At 42.7% G+C, this 25,587-nt stretch overlaps 1 long non-coding RNA gene across 1 annotated transcript in view; it reads left to right on the top strand.

Annotated features, from left to right (window-relative positions):
- Window positions 1-19,399, top strand: part of LOC129526845 (uncharacterized) — a 34,801-nt gene extending 15,402 nt beyond the window's left edge. Inside the window, exon 3 of the long non-coding RNA XR_008671601.2 lies at window positions 19,347-19,399. This is a non-coding gene — a long non-coding RNA (uncharacterized lncRNA). The remainder of the gene's footprint in view (window positions 1-19,346) is intronic.
- Window positions 19,400-25,587: the final 6,188 nt, after the last annotated feature.

Genomic DNA, 25,587 nt, shown 5'->3' on the forward strand with positions numbered 1-25,587 from the left:
GAGGGTTCCCATTTTATCACGGCCCTGCCAATACTGGGTATTGTGACCTCTGGAACAATGGCTGGATATCATTTATCTATGCCTATGTCTTAGCAGATTCAAGCCGCCATCATAATCCTAACCTTGTGGCCTCTCATTAGTTTTACAAAAGCAGTTTAGTTTTGGGAAGGGCTACTACCATCCTTGCTTTAAGGTTAAACTATAAACTAAATTATTCCCAAATTAGCTTGGCCTACACCTAGGAATGACCAAGGACAGCTTGAAAGTTAGAAGCAAGATGGAGCCAACTATGTCAGATTTCTTTTACTGACATAATTTTGAAAACACGATTTTACCTTTCTTTCCTTAAACCGCTTGCTTCTTGCCTGAATCAGGCATATGGGAATTTCTGACTCCCAGGACTGAGACAGTGCGTTGTTTTTTGTTTTTTGGTTTTTTTTTTTTTTTTTTTTTGAGACGGAGTCTCGCTCTGTCCCCCAGGCTGGAGTGCAGTGGCATGATCTCAGCTCACTGCAAGCTCCGCCTCCTGGGTTCATGCTATTCTCCTGCCTCAGCCTCCCAAGTAGCTGGGACTACAGGCACCCACAACCATGCCCAGCTAATTTTTTGTATTTTTAGTAGAGACAGGGTTTCACTGTGTTAGCCAGGATGGTCTTGATCTCCTGATGTTGTGATCCGCCCGCTTCGGCCTCCCAAAGTGCTGGGATTGCAGGCGTGAGCCATCGCGCCCGGCCAAGACAGTGCATTGTTTTATCTGAATCCATTCCATATGTACTAGGCCTGCTAGGTAATAAAACCTGCGTGGTCACACCTGTAATAACTCCTTGACCCCACTCCACATGCATGAAGATTAGTGGACAATGTGTAGGACAATACCATTTACACACGTGGTCTGGGCTTCTTCTCTGGCTAGAAGTGGGAGGTCTTTATTTCCCCACCTACCTGAAGAACATTGCTTTGCAGAAATCTAACTTTTGGGGCTTAACATGTCTACATTGCCTTCAGATCCCTAAATCGGAACTGATGACTCCCATTCCAACCCGATCACTTGGTCTATTTGAAAAATGTTGCACCATTTCTTCATGTTTCTGGAAAAGCTTCACCAAGGCCAATAATTTAGAGGCCCCTGTGGTGAAATCCAGGCCTTTTTACAAGACTTCATTATCAATTCTTCTGCAAATGCTGGGGTCTAGGTAACGATCCCCTCATTTCCTCTGGTGTCTCACTGAATAAATCACTCTAATCTCAACAACTGTGTAGTGGCCTTTCCTTCCTTTTGGTTGATGTGTGGTCAGAAACCCAGCACATGAGTCTCTCTGACTATGGACATTACCAAACACCTGTGAGACCCCGCCAGGCATTGACTTCACAGAAGAGGAGGGATTTGTGGCTGTAAACCCAGATAGGTTTTCCAACTATGGTCATTGTAGACACTTTTTTAGTTTATGTCACTTCGTCATCAGCACTGTGCTTCCTGCAAGTGTCTCCTGTTTGTGGTAACAAGTCTCTTTCAATGTAGTCCTATGACTTTCCTCCTAGTTGTTTCCCCAGCAGAAACAGTCTAGTGTTCAGAAAACTCTGTTCCATCACGTCAAGCAGGTTGGAGGCCCAAGTTAACCCACTGTTGACCACAGACCTCCGTTCCCATTCCAGGAAAGTTTACAGTTTCTCAGGAATTTGTGGTTCTGCTGGGTAACACCAATTTCCAGCCTGCAGCTTCATGAATACTTTCCTAGAATTTACTCATTCTGCTATGCTCACATGACAATATTCCAAAGTCAGATACCTGAACATATTTTATTTAACAACTATTAGCTTGATTTATAATTTTATGTAGACATATGATGGTGATTGCATCTCCATGTGTACCCTTTCCCCGGGTCCCACAAATGTTAGAGATGGTCTCGGCAGCAGGAGTAGGTGCACTGCTATTGTAAGCTCTCTGCTTATGCAACTCATTTGTGCTTTCAAGTCCTGCTTGATCCTGTTCTTATATATATGTAACTTCCACTTGATGATGAAATGCTGTTGGACATACCTGATTATAGGGGTGCATGAATTAGAAAATACCCAGTTGAGGGTGGCTCAGGTTGCATAGTCATTTGGTGTGTCTCATGGTCAGTGTATTAGTCCTTGCACTGCTATAAAGAAATACCTGAGACTGGGTAATTTATAAAGAAAAGAGGTTTACTTGGCTCAGGATTCTGCAGGCAGTACAGGAAACATAGTGGCTTTTGCTTCTGGGGAGGCCTCAGGAAACTTACAATCATGGCAGGAGGTGAAGGAGAAGCAGGGATGTCTTACATGGCAGGAGCAGGGCCAAGGGGCAGGGGGAGGTGCTACACACTTTGAAACAACCGGATCTCATAAGCACTCAGTCACCATCATGAGAACAGCACCAAGGGGATAGTGTTAAACCATTTATAAGAAACTTCCCCTGTGACTGAATCACCTCCCTCCAGGCCCCACCTCCAACACTGGTAGTTACAATTTGACATGAGATTTGGACGGGGACACAGATCCAAACCATATCAGTCAGGCATAGCAAACCTAAAGCTATACGAGAAGAGAGTTATTTTCTGAAGATTATGTGGTTCTGCTTAACATTCAATGAACCTCTGTTAGATTTTTATTGTTATTGTTGCTATTGTTGTTATCTTAGTCTGCCATACCTCCAAAGAGCAACCAGTTAGCTCCAGGTCACATCAAACATATTTGGGTCTGCAGGGCCGTAAGGGCCAATGGCAGAGATGATTACATTGTAGCCTGAATAAGCAGGAGAATCTTCTCTTGCTTTGGGCCCCTTTCAAAGTTGATCATCTTATAGCTAGTGAACGTGCTAACGTTGTACACCCAATTGTGTCGTATATTATCTCCAAGAAGACCTACAAAGCATGACATCTCTTTCTTAATGACAGTGCATTCAAGGTGAAGCAAGATTGCATTTATCTTTGAGGGAATGTGCTGATATTCTCCAAATGACTGGACTCCTAGAAACATTACTAAGGTGTCAGGCCCCCTAACTTTCATGAGATTTATCTTGGTACTTTTGTGCCTCTAGGATATCTGCTGTTAGCTTCTCACTACATCAGATCATCATTATGTCATTCCTATGGTAGGTCAGCATGATGGCAAAGAAGATAGGATATGATAAAGCTCTCTGTTACATCTCTTGCTCTCTGGTCTAATACCTTCATAATCTATTCCCACTGATATTTTCCAGATCTTTGCTAATATAAATTAACAAAAGCTTGCAAGTCTTTTGGTGCAAAAGCCTACTCCTCTGAAGTTTAACTGTCTTATTGACCCAGGGGACATGCAGTGACCTAGTTATAGACCTGGAGGAATAAGGAGTAAGAGGGGTGAGGCATGAAGAAAATTGGTATCTTCTTTCAAGAAAGGAAGACCCTATGTGGGTGAGGTGATTACATATATTACATACTGGTAAGGCAGAACTAGTTTTCCAGATGAGAGTAGGGGCCATGTTTGTAGGTAAGGGAAGTCCTGATCCTCAGGGTCTTATTCTTTCCTAACAAATGTGCTGCCTTTTAACAGAAGAAAATTCAGAAGGCTGAGGATTCAATTTACTTTGAAATCCAGCAACCCACAGGACCAGAATCTGTATCTAATTTTTGACTAACCAAGCTTTCAGTTCCTGCAGCATCCCCCTATGAAGTGTGGTAAGTGGAATTTTTCTACCTCAGTGAGTACAGGAGAGCCAGAGATGGAGGGGAACACAAAGTGAAAAAAGTGAAAACAAAAAACGTACATTTCAGTAATTTTTTTAAGCTCAAGTAAACCACTTGAAACTACTCCAAAGTTTCCCAAGAAATAAAGCACACGTTTGTTACCAGATAGTATACATCATAATTGCTTCTGCTTTTATTTTCCATGGGAGAAGAATAATCTATCTTTTTTTGTGCCACATCCATAGGATGCAAAATGAGAACATGGCACATTGCAATATAGTGTGAGGAAAGGGAGTGGAGAACATAAAAGAAGCATCTCTCATGAACTGGGGACAGGGAGAGGGATGAGGATAGGGGAACCTGCTCCAGATGGCACAAAATGGGAGGAAAGCTGAGGCTTAGAGAGCTCTGCTTAAATTTCCTCACCAATAAGTGCTATAGCTAGAATCAGCCATAGTTTCACTCTTTCTTTCTTCCCCCTTAAGATTGTGACACTAAAATAAAATCATTGCATATGAGGTGCTTAGCAATGGATCTGACACATCGCAGGTGTGATCAACTGCCCCAGGGGGTTGGTAGAGGAAAGAGCCAAGGATAAGGCCCAGGTTTCTGGATGGGGCCTGTGATGGTTAATACAGAGTGTCAACTTGATTGGATTGAAGGATGCAAAGTATTGATCCTGGGTGTGTCTGTGAGAGTATTGCCAAAGGAGATTAGCATTTGAGTCAGTGGGCTGGGAAAGGGAGACCCACCTTTAATATAGGTGGGCACCATCTAATCAGCTGCCAGCACTGCCAGAATAAAAGCAGGCAGAAGAATGTGAAATGACTAGACTTTCTTAGCCTCCCAGACTACATCTTTCCTCCATGCTGGGTGCTTCCTGCCCTCAAACATCAGACTCCAAGTTCTTCAGCTTTGGGACTTGGACTGGCTTAATTGCTCCTCAGCTTGCAGATGGCCTATTGTGGGATCTTTTGATCCTGTGAGTTAATATACCTTAATAAACTCACATATATCTTCTATTAGTTCTTTCCCTCTAGAGAATCCTAATACATATTTTGGTACCAGGAGTGGTTCTAGAGGAACAGAATATTAAGGATGGAGTCCTTTCATTGGTTTTGGGGGTTTCTGGAATTGGTTGCTTACTATAATTAGACTCCAAAGTGCTAAGGACTCTATTTTCAACAGTATGAAGAACACTGATAGCTCTTTGCATAAACTGTTTGGAGAGTTATGCAAAATAAATGCATTCAACACTCCTGATTCGTGCTTGTGCGAGGCAAGGAGTTTAGTGACTCTATACACGATACCTTTGACTATATGTGGAGAACCAAGGAACAAAATGAAGTTGGTTGGTTGCTCCTAAGTTCACGGGACAAAGTGATGAAAGAAAATGATGAACTCAGGGATTCTGACTCCCAGCTTAAAGAGCAGGTACTGAGCCTCAAATCTGCTAAGATTGCCCTGTGTGAGAGTCTTATCTCCTGTAGAGAAAGAGCTGAAATTGTAGAAAAACAGACACAAGCTCTTATCATACGAGTGGCTGGCCTGCAATGAAAGGTGCATGCACAGCCTTACCAGTTGTCTACTGTTAAAATGAAGGCACTGTTTGGAAAAGAATGCGACCCTGCAACTTGGAATGGGGATACGTGGGAGGACCCTGATGAAGCTGGGGACACTGAGCTTGTAAACTGTGATGAACCTTTTTTTGCCAGAAGAAACAGCTTCCCATCCCCATTAGTGGCAACATTTCCTCTCAAATCCATGCTGCCATCAGCCTTTCCACCTTTGTCTGAGGAGATAAACCCTGAACTGCCTGAGACAACAGTGATGGTCTCCCCTGAGGCAGTTGCCAGGCAAGATAATGTTGATTCTCTTCAGAAGCCACCCCCAACACCCCTGTTTGCTTCTAGACCTATAACTAGACTAAAGCCCTGGCAGGCCCCTAGAGGTGAGGTTCAGAGTGTGATCCATAAGGAGGTGCACTACATTCAAAAAGAACTGCTTGAGTTTTCTAATTTATATAAGCAGAAATCTGGAGAACAGGTATGGGAATGGATATTAAGGATATGGAATAATGCTGGAAGGAACATAGAGTTGGATCAGGCTGAATGATTGATTTGGGCCCGCTAAGTAGAGATTCTGCATTCATGTTGTAACTCAGGGAGTTAAAAAAGGTTCTAATAGTTTATTTGCTTGGTTTTCTGAACTATGGATTAAAATATGGCCCACTGTGAGGGAGCTGGAAATGTCTGATCTCCCTTGATTTGATGTACAGGAAGGAATCCAAAGGCTTAGGGAGATTGGGATGCTGAAGTACATTAGTCACTTTAGACCTATTCATCCCAGCTGGGAGGATCCAGAAGATAGACCCTTGGCCAGTGCTTTGCAAAATAGATTTTTGAGGGCAGCACCTGCACCTTTGAAGAGCCCTGTAATTGCTCTTCTCTGTATGCCAGATCTAACAGTAGGAACCACAGTCACTAAACTACAAAATTTAAATACAATGGGAATAATTGGACCCTGAGGTGGCAGGGGCCAAGTGGTGTCAATCAAGCATCAAAGACAAGGGGGTAGGGGTCATAGCTACTGTAATGGAGACCAGAGGAAAAACAGCAATAAGAATAGTCTGACTTGTAGAGCTCTGGCATTGGCTAATTAATTATGGTGTTCCTAGAAGTGAAATTGATAGGAAGCCTACTGCATTCCTATCTAATTTATATAAGCAGAGAACTTCAAGGTCGAGTGGACAAAAGACTAATTTGAATTATAAAAACAGAATCACAGCACGCTGAATTTTCAGACTTGAGACAGTTTACAGACACAGAACCCCTTGAATAAAGGGGAGGTTGGGTCCCCTTGAGGAAGAACTCCACTACACTACTGACAATTTATGCTGTTAATCTTTCTCCCATCTTTCCCCAAGGAGACCTCCAGCCTTTTACCAGGGTAACTGTGCATTGGGTAAAGGGAAATAATCAGACATTTGGGGGACTACTGGACATTTGCTCTTAGCTGATGTTGATTCTAGGGGACCCAAAACATCACTGTGGTCCTCCAGTTAAAGTAGGGGCTTATGGAGATCAGGTAATTAATAGAGTTTTAGCTTAGGTCTGACTTACAGTGGGTCCAGTGGGTCCCTGAAATCATCCTGTGGTCATTTCCCTAGTGCCAGAATGCATAATTGGCATAGACAAACTTAGCAGCTGGCAGAACCCCCACATTGGCTCCTGGATTGGTAGGGTGAGGGCTATTATGGTGGGAAAAGCCAAATGGAAACCATTAGAGCTAGCTCTACCTAGAAAAATAGTAAATCGAAAACAATATTACATCCCTGCAGGGATTGTGGAGATTAGTGCCACCATCAAGGACTTGAAAGACACAGAGGTGGTGATTCCCACCACAACCCTGTTCAATTCTCCTATTTGGCCTGTGCAGAAGACAGATGGATCTTGAAGAATGACAGTGGATTACTGTAAGCTTAACTAAGTGGTGACTCCAATTGCAGCTACTGTACCACATGTGGTTTCAGTGCTTGAGCAAATTAACACATCATCTCCTGGTACCTGGTATGCAGCTATTGACTTGGCAAATGCCTTTTTCTCCATTCCTGTCCATAAGGGCCACCAGACACAATTTGCCTTCAGCCGGCAAGGCCAGCAATATACCTTTACTGTCCTACTTCAGGGGTATATCAACTCTCCAGCTTTGTGTCATAAACTTATTCGGAGAGAGCTTGATTGCTTTTTGCTTCTGTAAGATATCACATTGGTGCATTACATTCATGGCATTATGCTGGTTGGATCCAGTGAGCAAAAAGTAGCAAATACACTGGACTTATTGGTGAGATATTTGCATGCCAGAGGATGGAAAATAAATTCAACTAAAATTCAGGAACCCTCTACCTCAGTAAAATTTCTAGGGGTCCAGTTGTGTGGGGCCTGTTGAGATATTTCTTCTAAGGTGAAGGATAAGTTGCTGCATTCAGCCCCTCCTGCAACCAAGAAGGAGGCACAATGCCTAGTGGGCCTATTTGGATTTTGGAGGCAACACATTCCTCATTTGAGTGTGTTATTCTGGCTCATTTATTGAGTGACCCGAAAGGCTGCCAGTTTTGAGTGGGATCCAGAACAGTAGAAGGCTCTGCAACAGGTCCAGGTGGCTGTGCAAGCTGCTCTGCCCCTTGGACCATATGACCCACAAGATCCAATGGTGCTTGAGGTGTCCATGGCAGATAGGGATACTGTTTGGAGTCTCTGGCAGGATCCCCGAAGGTGAATCACAGCAGAGGCCTCTAGGATTTTGAGGTAAGGCCTTGCCATCTTCGGCAGATGACTACTCTCCTTTTGAGAGACAGCTCTTGGTCTGTTGCTGGGCTTTGATGGAAACTAAACATTTGACTAGGGGTCATCAAGTCATCATGCTACCTGAACCACCTATCTTGAACTGGGTGCTTTCTGAGACATGTAGCCATAAAGTGGGTCATGCACAGCAGCATTCCATCATCAAATGGAAGTGGTATATACGTGACTGGGCTGAAGGAGGTCCTGAAGGCACAAGTAAGTTACATAAGGAAGTGGCTCAAATGCCATGGTCACTCCTGCCACCCTGTCTTCTCTCCTCCAGCCTGCACCAATGGCCTCAAGGGGAGTTCCCTATGATCAATTGACAGAGAAAGAGAAGACTAGGGCCTGATTTACAGATGGTTCTGCACAATATGCAGGCACCACCCGAAAGTGGACAGCTGCAGCACTACAGCCCCCGCTTTCTAGGACATCCCTGAAAGACAGTGGTGAAGGGAAATCTTTCCAGTGGGCAAAACTTCAAGCAGTGTACTCTGCGTGGAAGGAGAAATGGCCAGATGTGCATGGGCTGTAGCCAATGGTTTGGCTGGATGGTTAGAGAGTTGGAAGAAGCATGATTGGAAAATTGGTGACAAAGAAATGTGGGGAAAGGGTATATGGATGGACCTCTCTGGGTGGTCAAAAACTTGAAGATATTTGCATTCCATGTGAGTGTTCACCAAAGGGTGACCTAAGCAGAGGAGGATTGTAATAATCAAGTGGATAGAATGACTTGTTCTATGGACACCACTCAGGGAAAGCCCCAGCCACCTCTGTCATCATCCAATGGGCCCATGAACAAAGTGATCATGGTGGCAGGGATGGAGGTCATGCATGGGCTCAGCAAGATGGACTTCCATTCACCAAGGCTTACCTGGCTACAGCCTCTGCTGAGTACCCAATTTACCAACATCGGAGACCAACACGGAGCCCTCCATATGGCACCATTACTCAGGGTGATCAGCTAGCTACCTGGTGGAAGGTTGATTATATTGGACCTCTTCCATCATGGAAAGGGTAAAGGTTTGTTTTCACTGGAATAGGCACTTATTCTGTATATGTGTTTGCCTATCCTGCATGCAATGCTTCTCCCAAGACTGCCATCCATGGACTCACGGAACGCCTTATCCATCATCACGGTATTCCACACAGCATTGCCTCTGCGGCACTTATTTTACAGCTAAAGAAGTGCAGCAGTGGGCTCATGCTCATGGAATTCACTGGTCCTGCCATGTTTCTTATCATCCTGAAGCAGCTGGATTAATAGAACGGTGGAATGGCCTTTTGAAGTCACAATTACAATGCCAACTGGGGGACAATACTTTGCAGGGCCGGAGCAAAGTTCTCCAGGAGGGTGTGTATGTTCTGAGTTAGCATCCAATATATGGTATTGTTTCTCCCATAGCCAGGATTCACGGGTCCAGGAATGAAGGGGTGGAAGTGGAAGTGGCACCATTCACCATCACCCCTAGTGACCCACTAGCAAAATTTTTGCTTCCCATTCCCATGACAGTACTTTCTGCTGGCCAGGAGGGAGGAATGGTGCCACCAGGAGACACAACAACGATTCCATTAAACTGGAAGATTGCCACCTGGACACTTTAGGCTCCTCTTACCTTTAAGTCGACAGGCTAAGAAGGGAGTTATAGTGTTGGCCGGAGTGATTGACCAGACTATCAAGATGAAATCAGTCTACTACTCCACAATGGAGGTAAGAAAGAGTATGCATGGAATACAGGAGATCCCTTGGGGTGTCTCTTAGTATTACCATGCCCTGTGATTAAGGTCAATGGGAAACTACAACAGCCCAATCCAGGCAGGACTACAAATGGTCCAGACCCTTTGGGAATGAAGATTTGGTTCACTCCATCAAAAACAACAACACCCAAACAACACCCAAGCAAACAAACACCCAAAAAAACAAAACCACGACCTGCTGAGGTGCAGGCTGAAGACAAAGGGAATACAGAATAGATGGTAGAAAAAGGTAGTCATCAATATCAGCTGTGACCACATGACTAGTTGCAGAAATGAGGGCTGTAATTGTCATGAGTATTTCCTCCTTCTTTTATTAAAAACATGTTTGTGCATGTACACGCTTGTACTAAGAAAATATCTTCATTTTATTTCCTTTCCTTTTTATCATGTGACATAAAATTTATAAATTTCATGTCAGCATTTTAAGTGTTAACTTCCTGTAATAGCATTTTGGTTGGGGATTGGTGCATTTCTGGTTTACGAAGCATAGTTGTACATGTAAGGCGTAATTTTGAACTTATTGTCTCTGTTTGAAGATTATGTATGATGTCAGGAGATGTGTATGGGTTCAGGTTGACAAAGGGTAGACTTGGGATGGTTAATACTAAGTGTCAAGTTGGTTGGATTGGAGGAGGTAAAGTATTGATCCTGGGTGTGTCTGCAAGGGTGTTGCCAAAGGAGACTAACATTTGAGTCAGTGGGCTGGGAAAGGCAGACTCACCCTTAATATGTGTGGCACAATCTAATCAGTTGCCAATGCAGCCAGAATAAAAGCAGGAAGAACGTGAAAAGGCTAGACTTTCTTACCCTCCCAGCCTACATCTTTCTCCCATGCTGGATACTTCCTGCCCTCGAACATCAGACTCCAAGTTCTTCAGCTTTGGGACTCGGACTGGCTTCATTGCTCCTCAGTTTGCAGACGGCCTATTGTGGGACCTTGTGATCATGTGAGTTAATACTCTGGAATAGACCCCCCCTTTATCTGTCTATCTATTTTATTACTTCTGTCCCTCTAGAAAATCTTGAGTAATACAGGGCCATTGCCTTAAAATGGAATCACAGAAATAGACTAGAAGATGAAGAAAAATGTAACATTGGACACATTGAGTTTGAGGTGCCAGTGGAGACATCTAGTAGAGAGCTAAATGCAGGGTCTGATGCTAAGCAGAGGGTGATGGGTGGAGACACAGACTTGGGCATTAGCAGCATGGGAATGATTATTGAAGCCAGGAAAGTAGATGTCCTAGTAAGAACATAAAGGCTGGGCACAGCTCACAACTGCAATCACAGCACTTTGGGACACTGATGTAGGAGGATTATTTGAGCCCAGGAGTTTGAGACCAGCCTGGGCAACATAGCAAGACCATGTCTCCATAAAATTAAAAATTAAAAAATGGTCCAAGCTTGGTGGCACACACCTATAGTCCCGGCAACTCAGGAGGCTGAGGCAGGAGGATTGCTTGAGCCTGGGAGTTTGAGACTGCAGTAAGCTATGATCACACCACTGCACTTCAGCCTGAATGGCAGAACAAGGCCCTCTGTCTGACAGAGAAAGAAATGGGCTTATGACAAGATCCTCAGAAGCACCTTCAGGGGAAGGGTGAAGGTGGAGAAAGAGGAGGCAGCAGAAGAGCCTGAGGAGAACAGCAGGAGGAAGGGGATCCAGCAGAGAGTGATGTCAGGGAAACCGAGAAAGAGTTCTCAAGAAGAAGAAAAAGAAAGGGGTCAACAGTGCCAAATGTTGGGTGGTTGCTGGTTGCCTGGTGGCATTCTGAGCAGTGCTGGTGGAGGAAGGCCAAGGAGTAAGTGTCTTGGAGCAAGTGTAGAGGCATTGCTGTGACATGGAAGATGAAGAAAAAGGATGATATTTGGGGAGTGAGGTTATGGAGATGCTGCAACCCCCTAAGGGGTATTTCCTGCCCACTGCATAAAGATAGACCACAGCATTGTAGTAAATAAAAAAAGTTTAATAGACACAAGGCCAGCCATGCCATGTGAGAGATGGAGTTTGTACTCAAATCATCTTGTTCAAAGCTCAAAAGTTAGGGGATTTTCAAAGGCAGTTTGGGTAAAGGAGTAGGGTAATAGGTGCTTGCTGCTGATTGGTTGGGACAAAGATGAAATCATAGGGGGTCAAAACTGTCCTCCTGAGGGCTGAATTGCTTATGGGTGGGGCTACAGGAGCAGGATTGGTGGTCCAGATGGAACCATGGGTGTCAGACATGCAAAAAACCTGGAAAGATATCTCAAAAGATCAATCTACAGTACTGGTGTTATTTGCAGGAATAATTGGAAAAGCTGCATATCTTATAACCTCTGGAGTCATTTATGTCTGCACCTTAGCAGGACTCAAGGTCCTCTCCTCCCCTCAGCCTCATGGCATCCCATTAGCTTTACAATAGCAGTTAAGTTGAGTGTTGGGCAAGGCCTATTATCATTCCAAGCTTGTCTAACCTGTGGCCCACAAGCCACATTGAATACAGCCCAACACAATTTTATAAACTTTCTTAAAATGTTATGAGTATTTATTTTTAGCTCCTCAGCTATTGTTAGTGTTAGTGTATCTTGTGTATGGCCCAGGATAATTCTTCCAATGTGGCCAAGGGAAGCCAAAAGATTGGAAACCCCTGACTGTAGCCAAAATGTCTTCAATAGTTAAGGGAAAGGCAAGTTTTGCAGGAGAGTAGAGGGGAAAGTTAGTTCACCTTACTGTTATGATTTTCCCAGTGATACAATTTTTTGCAAAGGTGGTTTAATGTTTAATGTTTTGCTAAAAATATGGAGAGGTTTGGGAGAATGTGAGAAGGATTCAGCAGAATGATGAAAATGTGGGTTCTGGATTCAAACTACCTGGATTTAAATCCTGGTTCTGATATTTCCCAGCTGTGTGAACTTGAACAAATGACTTAGTGTTCTTATGTCCCTTGTTTCTATTTTCTAACTGGGGATAATGATACCTATTTTATAGAGTGTTTATGAGGATTAAATGAGTTAAAACCTGCAGAATGCTTAGAAGAGTCTGGCACATACGGAGCATTCAATAAGCACTATTATTAATTTATATTATCTTTCAATAGCTGTCATGCACATAAAATTGCTGAGTGGTGTTAAAGTTTGCTTGAGACTAGGCTGCGTGAATTTATAATGGTGTCACCTGAGATGTTGATGATTGTGTCAGGCAGCTTGAGTGTTGTGCAGAGATGGACACTTGGATCAACCCCAGGTTTATAATTTGCCAGGAGCTTCCAAACCCTCAGAATTTTCTGAGGAATAGGAATGTCTTTATTATTCACACGAACCCCTTTTGACCGTATCTGAGTGTACACTAATGCGTTGACTCTTGGCGGGTCCCTACAGAACTTCAGGATAGTGACTGGTTGCTTGAGAAACCATGCATGTGATTAGAGGGTTGGCAATTTTAACTCTACCCCTATGCCAACCTCTGGGGAGAAGAGAGGGACTGGAGATTAAGCTCTGTTTGTTAGCAGTGGCAAATCTGTACAGGTGTGCAGCAACCTCAGTTCTTGCCTCCTCAGAAGAAAGAATCTGACCACAGGGCATAAGGCAGAGTGTGTGACCAAGGCAAGTTTTAGAGCAGGAGGAAAAATTTGTTAAAAACTTTAGAGCAGAATGAAAGAAAGTAAAGTACCTTTGGAAAGGGTCCAAGCAGGTGACTTGAGAGATCCAAGTGCCCAGTTTGACCTCTGACTTGGAGTTTTATATGTTGGCTTGCTTCTGGGGTCTTGTGTTCCTTCTCCCCTGATTCTTCTCTTGGGGTGGGCTCTCTACATGCCCACTAGCCTGTCAGCACTTGGGAGGGGTCGCATGCACACTGTGTTTACTGGAGGTGTACACATGCTCACTTGAGGCATTCTTCCCTTCCAGGTTGAATGTTCCTAGAAGGTCATATACCAGCCAAATTCCACCATTTTGCCTCTTACTGCATATGCTTGAGCCAACTCACCCAACTCCTGTGATCTTAACGGGAAGCTGCTTATCACCAATTATAGGCTTGTCCTATCTGTTGGGATACTGCCTTTCTCTGGTGCCAGTTGTGACCAATTATTATTTTAGAGAGTCAATGTAACAGCTGCCTCACCGTCACATGATGGTCACCTAACATTCCTGGTTAGCAGAATCCTCTCTGCCCTGCTCCTGTCTGCCTGACTGCCTACTGTAACATCATGAGTACTCATGTGCAGGTAGGTTCTTTTCCACAGGAGCCACATTTGGAAACCCTTGAGGAGCTGCTAGAATCTACATGCCCAGGAAGTTGCTGTTCCCTGGGGCCTGCATTCAATGAACACTTTTATCATTCAATAAAGATCTGATTAAAATCCAGGCATGGTGGCTCACAACTCAAATGCCAGCACTTTGGGAGGCTCAGGAGAGCAGATTGCTTGAGCCCAGGAGTTTGAGACCAGCCTGGGAAATTTGATAAAATCCCATCTCTACACAAAAATATAAAAATTATCTGAGCATAGTAGTTCATACCTGTAGTCCCAGCTATGCAGGAGGCTGAGATGGAAGGACAGCTTGAGTCCAGGAGGCAGAGGTTGCAGTGAGCTGAGATCGAGCCACTATACTCCAGCCTGAGTGACAAAGTGAGACTCTGTCTCAAGAAAAGAAAAAAAAAAAAGTAAAGATCTGCTTGCTTAATGAATGGCTTGCTTAATGGTTTCAAGATGAGAAGGTGCATTCCCTTTTGGGAGGGTGCCACTTTTGTTGAAGAAGGTAAAAACAAATCAGCTCAGTGGTGTCTATAGTGGGTGCCATGCTGGATGGCATGAATGTAGAACAGTATGTGCAGTTTGCCACTATAAACCAAAATTTTTTGTATTTTTAGTAGAGACGGGGTTTCACTGTGTTAGCCAGGATGGTCTTGATCTCCCGGCCTCATGATCCGCCCACCTCAGCCTCCCGAAGTGCTAGGATTACAGGCGTGAGCCACTGCACCTGGCCAAGAGTTTTAACTATAAGGCTGCTGAATGAGGAGATAGGAGCAAACCTCAAATACACTTCCCTGAGGAGTTCGGGAATAGGAATTTTAAGGGGATTGGAATGGGCCATGGCATGAAGATCATTGATTGCTCTAAGAATGCAAGATAAAATCGTGGGATGGGGAAATGAAAAAACTGCATTCTCATGCCAATTAATGTCTCTGCAGGATTCCTAAAACTGGTTTGTGTCAGCTGGAATTCAGGATCTGGAAAACATCTTAAGCAATTCTTAAAGGAAAGCCTTATGATTCTAACAACAGTGATCCTATCTATAGGAAAAGTGACGATGCAAATGGTCAGTATCTAGAGCTACATGAATTTCAGTTACAAGGAAGTGGGCCAAAGTACACCTGATTAATGTCATTCTTATTAACCCTGTGAGGATGGTTTCATTGACAGCTGTGAGGACCCTGCCCCTTACCATAGATGTGTACTTGAGTGAGTTATTTAATCTCTCTGGATATCTAGGATGCTGTATCACCTGGAAGGCGCATGTAATGCTCAGACAACAAGGTTATTTTGAGAATTGATTTAATGTGTGTTGTGGATTAATCTAAGTAATGCATATAAAGCCACAAGATGTAGCAAATATTCAGTAATTACATTCTTCATGTAACGCAGTACTCTTCTGGCATTCATTTTGGTTTTGGTTTCAAATAAAATAGACATGACTACCCATCACATGTGACAGAGATGTCCAGAGCCTTTCCCAGAACTTCTCTGAACTCCAGAGATTTAGATTCTCAGGATCACTAAGTCCTGCAAACCTATTCTTCCTAGACTCTATCACATCTTAATCGACATTTCTCTCCTATCTGGCATATCCCCCTCTACCCCCCACCACACACATACTCTGCTGCTGCAGATACAGATCTGTCTTCCTTTAATTCCCCCAAAACATTACCAGCAAGCACTGTTAGTGGGTGGCAGAGATCCCAGTTACCCGGAGTTAGCGGTGGTAGCAACTTCAGTACTTGCCTCCTCAGGAGAAAGAATTTGACGGAGTGGCATAAGGAGACTGAGGCAAGTTTCAGAGTAGGAGTGGAAGTTTATTGAAAAAGGCTTTAGAACAGGAAAGAAAGCAAAATTCACTTGGAAGAGACCCAAGTGGGCACCTGAAGTTCCAAGAAAGAAAAAGGGAGCAAAAAGGGGCCTTTAACCTCCATCCTGGGACTTTATAGGCTCACCTCTTTCCCATGACTCTTCTCCTAGGGTGGGCTTTCTGCACGGGCAGTGCTCTCCTTGCTCTTTGGAACTGACACACGCAGTGTGTTTAGGAAGCTATATCCATGTATGTCTGAGGCTTTCTTCCTTTTTTTTTGGTTGAGTGTACCTGGAATATCATCCTTCCCTCATTGTCTCTTAACAAACATGCCCACGGAGTTGCTGTTCCCTGGGGCCTGCATTCAATGGACACTTTGGGATATTGGGGAGTTAACACTTCCCACAAAGAGCTTTGTTCCTTGGCCCACAGCTTGTTACGTAGGCAACTGACTGTTGAAGTTTACGGAAAACCAGAAAAGAAATTCAACTCATTAATTGGGGCAGGTGTCAGAAGCATTTGAACAAGAGCAACTCCATCTTGAATAGGGGCTGGGTAAAATAAGGCTAAGACCTGCTGAGCTGTGTTCCCAGTAGGTTAGGCATTCTAAATCACAGGATGACACTGGAGGTCAGCACAAGATGCAGGTAATAAAGACCTTGCTGATAAAGCAGACTGCAGTAAAGAAGTCAGCTAAAACCCATCAAAATCATGACAATGATAAGAGTGACCTCTGTTTGTCCTCACTGCTACACTCCCACCAGGACCATGATAGTTTACAAATGCCACGGCAACATCAGGAGGTTATCTTATATGGTCTAAAAATGGGAGGCATGAATAATCTACCCTTGTTTAGCATATAATTATAAAAATGGGCAACCATCAGCACTCGTAGCTGCTCTGCCTATGGAGGAGCCCTTCTTTATTCTTTTACTTTCTTAATGAACATGCTTTCATTTTACTCTATGGATTAACCTCAAATTCTTTCTTGTGTGAGATCCAAGAACCCTCTCTTGGGGTCTGGATCTGGAACCCTTTTATGGTAACACAGAGACAAAGGAAAGCCAAAAAAAATTAAAAAATAAAAAAGAGGCCTAGCCCAGCCTTGCTGTAAGAATGTGACTTTTATGCCTGACCACAGGCTGACGCTGGTGACCAGGGCTTCCTGGGGCAGAGCTGTGAATCCAGGTATATTGGTCCATTTTCATACTGCTATGAAGAACTTCCCAAGACGGGATAATTTATAGAGGAAAGATGTTTAATTGACTCACAGTTCCACATGGCTGGGGAGGCCTCAGGAAACTTACAATTATGACCAAAGGCAAGGTGAAGCAGGCACCTTCTTCACAAGGAGGCAGGATGGAGAAGGATTGAAGGAGAAACTCTTCAAACAGTTATAAAACCATCAGATCTTGTGAGAACGTATTCACTATCAAGAGAACAGCATAGGGGAAACCACCCCACCCCCAAGAAACCTCCACCTGGTTTCTCCCTTGACACATGGAGATTATAGGATTTACGGCGATTAGAATTCAAGGTGAGATTTTGGGTGCGGAAACAGCTGGACTATATCACCAGGAAAGCTGGCAAATTGGGGGAAGTGTGTGTGAGAACACCACCTGGCTGCCCAGAAAGAGGGGGCTGTTCAGTGCAGTGCCAGGAACATCATACAGTGACGTTGTTTCCACATCTATTCTATAGTTACCTACAAAGTATGTACTGCAGGTGCTGGAATAAGCAGAAAGAGCTTTCTTTAAAATGGTGGGCTGTCACCACAGAACTAACTTACTAGCCAGAGGTCAAACAAGAATTAACCTGTGTAAGCCAAATTAAAATTCTAAGCCCCCAAAAGACTGAACAGACCCCCCATCCCTTTCAGCCAAGATGATTCCAAAAAAAAAAAAAAAAAAAAAAACCCTGAAAAACTAGGTTAGGGCATAATAGGAAGCAGGGGTCAGATATGCTTCATTGTACTTCTCTCCCTTGGGAATTCAGGCACAACTAACAGGCATTAACATTAAAACAGAGATCTTAACAGTGACAAAACTGACTCTTTGTACAAATAAAAACCATCAGAAAATGACAGCAGGGCTTGAAATAAATAAAAATATTTTACCATTTCTTTTATGTTTTTTGAAATGGCCCTGCAAAGCTGTTCCTTGTGAGGGAAATTTACATTATGTAGCGAATACCTTCCCTTTCCAGGTGTTTTGCTGGTCCTGATGAGATAAGCTGAGAGTCTGTCACCTTTTAAAGGTCTGAACAGGAACATTTGCCATCTATTGCCTCTAAGAGGGGCCACCTAAGAGACTTCCTCAATATAATAAGAACTTTGGTCTCCACAACTTCTTTTCTTAAAAAGTATCTACTCCTTTCTATTGTTTTCAGGTTTTCAGATAATAATTTAATTCTTTCAACCAACTGTCAATCAGAAAATCTTTGAATCCACCTATGGCCTGTAAGCCCTTGCTTTGAGTTGTCCCACCTTTCTGGACCAAACCAATGTCTACCTCACATATATTGATTGATGTCGACCTGTAACTTCTGATCCCCTAAAGTGTGTAAAATCAAGCTATAATCCAAATACCTTGGGCATTGTTTTCAGGAGCTCCTGAGGCTGTGTCATGGGTCATGGTCTTCACATTTGGCTTAGAATAGAATTTGGCTTTTTTTTTTTTTTGTCAACAACTGCTAATTTCATGCTGGAAGAAGGTGTAAGGACTCCAATGCTCAAGGTTTTCTTTTTTTCTTACCTTGTCCCCCTCTGCTGTTTCCTCTGCCGCTGAACAAGTGGCAGGCAGCCTGCTTTAAGGCCCTGCACTAAGGACCGGCCCCTCTGCTTGGCTTCCCAGCTCTAGGGATTTATCAGCCTCCTCCTCAGTGAGTGGTGGGGGTCCCTGGAAAGAGAGATCAGTTGGGTGGGGGTGGGCTAGCTGGGCCCTGACTACCAGGTGTGTGGCAGGCCAGGTCTCACTAATGCAGGCCTCCATAACAACTATTTCAGCACTGACTGAGTGGTTAAGTTAACTATTAAAAGCTGAAAGAGTCAGTGCCCTTATACAAAGGCTGCAATGTAACAAAACCCCACCAGGTGTTTTACCTAGGCCTTTCCTGGGCCTTGAAGCATGACAAAATAATACAGCAATTCTTAATGAACCTGTTTAGGATTAAACAAGTTTCATTGAGGGTCTGAAGAAACTTCCCAGGTCTCCACAAACAAGCTTATTGGTGGTCTCAAGGAACTCCCCAAACCTCCTTGATTTAGCAGGTGACAAAACAAGGGTAATAACTCCAGCACCTGGACCCATTTAGATTAAGCAAATTTACTAAGTCTCCAGAGAAAGGTCTTTAGCACTCAGATTTTAGTTATAGATTAGAAGAAGTTAATCACTTATGTTTTTAGATGAATGCACACTTTCACATAGACATATAGCTTAGAAGGTATATAAGCTCTGGAAAACTGTAATTTTGAGTTGGTCTGGGGATAATTTTCAGATCTTCTCCTTGTACCCAGTTACAGAAACAAACACCATCCTTTCCCAATTCATCTTCATCTCATTATCGGGCCACAAGAATAAGTAGACCAACCCTTGGTTTTGTCTGGGAAAAAACTTGGCAAGGCAGCCAGTAGCCACTGGGATGGTGCTGCATTCAGTGGCTAGCAGCTTGCAAAGAGACAGTCTTCAGGAGCATCCCAGCAGCTGCCAGGTAAGATTTTTCCGAGGAACCTCTTGAGGGCTACCTTGTCCATGAAATTGCACATCCCTTTCACTACTGGGGAAGAACGGAAATCAGGAGCACTCAAAGGTTGATTGAACTGGATTGTATGCTGGGAGCCTATTGTTTTTCTATCTGGGCTTGTTAAGCCATTTGCCTGATACCACTAGGGAAGCAATAGGGCTCACTCATACGCACCTTGCATTTTGGTTAAAATCAGGTTTTAAGTTGGTTTTGAGTCTGCTCTGCCTGAGTGCACCCAACCTTGTGTTTATCTGAAATCTGTCTTCACTCATTTATGTATCTCTCTTGTCCCTTTTGATACCATGTAAGCTTAAAAATGGAAGATATTGGGTCTATTCCTGCTGGGAGCCCTCTAGGAAGGAAAAAGACTTTTTTAGGAGCTCAGTGGTTAAGAGTCAGCTTAATTAAAAGCTGTCATCCAAAATGTGTGTATGTGTGCTTGTATTTAAAAGGCCTTCATGTTTTGTTTCTGTTTTTTTCTCTTCTAGGACCTTGTCTTTTTTTTGAGCAGAAGTTTTTTCTTCTTAGTTGACTGAATTCTGTTTTCTTCATTAATAGCTATTCCAACAGAAGGTACTCCTGGGTTTTTAAGAAAAAGTGTAGTTTAGACACTTAGAAATGTCTTTGTTTGGGGAAAAAAATTTTTAAGTGCACTATAAAAGCACCACATGATCCAGCCTCATAATAACTTTCCCATCTTGAAAACCCAAGGTTTTGCTATTTGATTTTTCAATCAGTTTTTTTTTTTCAATATGCAGATTTAGGACTACTTACCTGACAACTGCCAGGGTAATAAACCAGGTTATCAAGAGTTTGCAAATCTAAGATAGGAAAAAATGAGATATTATGAATCTATAAGATGTACTGTTAGTGACATGCTTAATACATCTGTATTTATGTGTTGTGTACACAGTGTTTTACTACTGAAAATATATAAAAGAGCTCTAATTAATTGGCTTAAGGAAAATTAAAAGTTCTTAAGTGCTTTAACAGAAAAAAGGAGACTATTCAAATGCTTTTTCATGTTTACGTGACTCAAGTAAAATCTTTGATAAATAAGTGAGCCTTAAAAATATTGGTAAAGTAACATTAGAAATGCCTGAAGATTTGCCAGGATACATTTTTCTTTGCATTTATTGATCAAGCAATTTCATGCTTATCACTGACAGATACTATAAGGTGTCAAAATTTGGCATAGAGTATACAAAACTTAAAACTCAGACCAAAAGAGAATGATCTTTGCTTGTGTAATTTTTAGTAAATAAAACACCGATATGGTTTAGTGAAGATAGTGAAAGGTGACAGCGTGCTGGCAGTCCTCACAGCCTTCACTCGCTCTCGGCGCCTCCTCTGCCTGGGCTCCCACTTTGGCGGCACTTGAGGAGCCCCTCAGCCCGCCGCTGCACTGTGGGAGCCCCTTTCTGGGCTGGCCAAGGTCGGAGCCGGCTCCCTCAGCTTGCAGGGAGTTGCGGAGGGAGAGGCGGGAGCGCGGCAACCGGGGCTATGCGGGGCACTTGCGGGCCAGCTGGATTTCCGGGTGGGCGTGGGCTTGGCCAGCCCCACACTCGGAGTGGCGGCTGGCCCTGCCCGCCCTGGGCAATGAGGAGCTTAGCACCCCGGCCAGCGGCTGTGGAGGGTGTGCTGGGTCCCCCAGCAGTGCTGACCCACCGCCGCTGCGCTCGATTTCTTGCCGGGCCTTAGCTGCCTTCCGGCGGGGCAGGGCTCGGGACCTAAAGCCGGCCATGCCTGAGCCTCCCCCGACTCCGTGGGCTCCTGTGCAGCCCCAGCCTCCCCGATGAGCGCAGCCCCCTGTTCCATGGCGCCCAGTCCCATCAACCACCCAAGGGCTGAGGAGCGTGGGCGCACGGCACGGGACTGGCAGGCAGCTCCACCTGCAGCCCCGTGGGAAATCCACTGGGTGAAGCCAGCTGGGCTCCTGACTGGTGGGGACTTGGAGAACCTTTATGTCTAGCTAGGGGATTGTAAATACACCAATCGGCACTCTGTGTCTAGCTCAAGGTTTGTAAACACACCAATCAGCACCCTATGTCTAGCTCAGGGTTTGTGAATGCACCAATCGACACTCTGTATCTAGCTACTCTGGTGGGGACTTGGAGAACCTTTGTGTCCATACTCTGTATCTAGCTAATTTAGTGGGGACTTGGAGAACCTTTGTGTCTAGCTCAGGGATTGTAAATGCACCAATCAGCACCCTGTCAAAACAGACCCCCTGGGCTCTCTGTAAAACGGACCAATCAGCAGGATGTGGGTGGGGCCAGATAAGAGAATAAAAGCAGGCTGCGCGAGCCAGCTGTGGTAACCTGCTAGGGTCCTCTTCTGTGCTGTGGCAGCTTTGTTCTTTTGCTCTTTGGGTCCACACTGCCTTTATAAGGTGTGACACCGCGAAGGTCCTCAGCTTCACTCCTGAGCCAGCAAGACCATGAACCCACCAGAAGGAAGAAACTCCGAACACATCCGAACATCAGAAGGAACAAACTTAAGACGCGCCACCTTAAGAGCTGTAACACTCACCGCAAGGGTCCGCGGCTTCATTCTTAAAGTCAGTGAGACCAAGAACCCACCAATTCCGGACACAATAGCTACATCTCGAATTATTTAGCAAAATACCATAACTTCTAGTCTTGTGGCAGTCTAGTTCACAGGGGTGAAGGAGGTTTGTTTTGTTATCTTTGTTTCAAAGCTAAACTATAAACTACCTTAATGAATAAGAATAGCTTGGAGGTCAGAAGCAAGAAGTCTTTTTCACTGTCTCAGTAATACTTTTGCAATGGCAGTTTTATAACATTAAATAACAACTATCACAGTTTTCCTGAATAATCTAGGTAAACAATTAAAATAATTAGGTAAATGTAATGGGATAAATACTTATAGACAAACTTGTCATAATCTGAAATCTAAAGTTACATTAAGTTAAACAATAGATATTTTATTATTTGGGTATTTTCCAATAAAAATATAGGAAAACATTCTTTCTAAAAACTATCCTTTTAAAGGGTAAATACTTTGTGTCGAATTCAAAGCTTATTTAGTTATACATAAAACAAGGTAAAGGGAACCAGAAAATGTGAGAGATATAAAGTTATAAAAACTGAGTTATTTTTGGTAAAAAGCTTGAAGAAAAATGACTTTACATAAAAGAGAATCTTGTATGGTAAATTTAGTCCTAGAATAAAATGACTGGTTGTTTTAGAAAGAGGTATGGTTAGAAAGAGGGATGAAAGTCCTGAAAGAATTTATGAAAGGGAACTTATACAAAAACATTGTACCATTTAAAGGTAATTAGGCCTCCTAAATGCTTCATAAAAGGCAACTATGACTCTTAACTGTACAACTTGTCTGCTTTACAGCTAGGGTAAGGCCTGGGACACATGGAGTTAGATGCTAGAAAAAGTCAAACCTTATCTGCACTTCTGTCTAGGTCCTAGGCCCCACACCTGTTACATAATTAAAATCCCAAACTTACCGAAGTTTTCACTAGAAGTAAAATTTGCTAAGAGCTAACCGTGTAACATGTATTTGAGACTACTGAAGAAACAGTTTTACATGCAAGTTGTGTAAAAAAATATACTTTTGGTAAAAAAAGATTATAATAATGCATGAGAATGTGGATTTTTTTGTCTAGATTAAAAGATTAAAGGATTGTTTTAAATAAAATAAAGCTGAAGGTTTAAGCAAGTTGTGGAAGGTTTATGAGAAAATTAATTGTAAAAGAAATCCTGTGTGTGAACATATTGGCTAAATTTAAAGGGATATTACCCAGCTTTTCTGTAAATTGAACACTGAAATAAAAGCACAACAGGTTTCTCTTAGAACACTAACCTGCTCTTCAACAAAAATAGTAAAAGATTATAAAAGGTTTATGAGAATCTTACCTTATGATCAAACATTAAAATTGGGTAGATATGTCTATAAGGTTTTATTAAGAATTGGGTTTAACATTAATAGTACACTAATGTAAACGTGAATTTTCACTTACTTGGTACAAAAATCATACGAAAAGCATTGTCAAATATAAAATGGTGTTTGGCTTACTTTGGGTTATATTTGTATAAATATGTTATTGGTATGTGTACCAAAGTTATGGGAAACTCCTATAATTCTGATATCTCAGTGTACATTATCAGTAATAATTATAATTTTTATGTTAAATTATTGTGTGTCACAGAGGTAACAGATTGTCAATTGTGTCTTTGACTATGGCTACCCTAAGACTTTTTGTCACCCATCAACAATTGTTGTCTTGTTTTGGTCCTCTTTAGAAGGTGGTTTTATAATCAACTATAAAGCTCTAACAGGTGCTCTTGAATGCAGGTTTCTGATAACTTTGGAGATTGTGACATCAGAATAGAGGAATAATGTTCAGGACCCTTGGAGAGATAAAATGTTCATTAATATGAAGCAGGACAGGAATTAGCTGCATGAGCTGAATGAATGGGAGACTGAAATAATCTTTTTGACTTTTTACTTAAAACGTTGCTGTTTTGCTTTTAGAGTAAAAAAACCTTTTACACTCTTGACAGCTTTTAACAATTCTGTAAAGTGGACCCTTAGAAACAATATTTGGAGCTTTTTTTTTTATCTCTACTTGATTTCTCCAGAATTTGTAAACTATTATGAATATGCTTAACTTATGGCAATATAGTTACTTGCACAAGTGCCATAAGAACCTGTTTACATTTATAACAGGACACAATTGGAAAAAACGGGTTATTTTTACCAAGGCTTTGACAGGAATGATGTGCTTTTCTTTAAGGAATCAAACTAGACTTATAGAGCCAATAAAAGCCCATTGGAAAAGCCTCATACCTTTTCTACACAGTCCGTGTACAAGGTTCCTGATTTGTGTAAGTAAAGAATGTCACTTTCTGACAGGCCAGGAGCCCCAAGTTATCTTAGAATTTCAAGAGGAGAGGAATTCACCCAACTCATAGATATTTGATGGTACAAATCCATGGCTAGGCTCGGCCTTAAAAGGTCTCATCTCAGATTCCTTCCATGGAACAAAGTTCCATCAAAGCCAATTTAAAAGGCTTATGTGAAAAATAATTATTCTTGCTGCACTTAAACAATCTGACCAATTATAATAAAGCAAATCAGGCCTACCATAATTTGTCTTTAGTAAAAATTGGAAATTCGAGAGGGTAAAATAATGTTTCAAAAACTATAGTACACTAACCTTTGTTAGATTCTCATCTTGCCTAATGTTTTCTCAATTTTTATTATTTTGTACAGTTTGGATTAAATTCTAATTTTCCTGGCTACAAATCTCCAAAAAGTGCTTTCAGTTTTTGTCTTTTTTTTTTTTTGTTCCCATTTTTCCTAATTGGAAATCACTGCAACCTAAGCTGTGCCTTCTTAAAGCCCTGAAAACTGAAGACTAGATAACTTAAACTTCAGAAGAAAACAGCAGCAATCTACTTATATGTGTTGCTGTTGCATACTGTTATGTTTCAGCAGATGCTGCTCCTAAGCCCCCAAAATAGAGAGTACAACTGGCAACAAATTGACCTTTTCCACTCCAATGCTGCATTCAGTGCCCCATAACAATTACCCCCTCTCAGCAGGAAGTAGCTAGAAACATTATGATGCCCCGTCTCCCTATGATTCTTATGATAAATAAATATGCAAGCATGATAGAAATCATGCGCAAATTGACGGTGGAGATTATGGCAGGCCAGGTCTCCCTAATGTAGGCCTCCATAACAACTGTTTTAGTACTGACTGGTTAAGTTAATTATTAAAAGCTGAAAGAGTCAGTGCCCTTATACAAAGACTGGAATGTAACAAAAGGTCACCAAGAGTTTTGCCTAGGCCTTTCCTGGGCCTTGAAGCCTGACAAGATAATGAAGGAATTCTTAACAGGACCCTTTTAGGATTAAACAGGTTTCATCTGAAGAAAGTCCCCAGGCCTCTACAAACAAGTTTATTGGGGGTCTGAAGAAACTCCCCAAAGCTCCATGTCTTAGCAGGAGATGAAGTAAGTGTAATCACTC

The sequence above is a fragment of the Gorilla gorilla genome, chromosome 1 (genome assembly GCF_029281585.2).
Source record: "Gorilla gorilla gorilla isolate KB3781 chromosome 1, NHGRI_mGorGor1-v2.1_pri, whole genome shotgun sequence".
Classification (NCBI taxonomy): domain Eukaryota; kingdom Metazoa; phylum Chordata; class Mammalia; order Primates; family Hominidae; genus Gorilla; species Gorilla gorilla.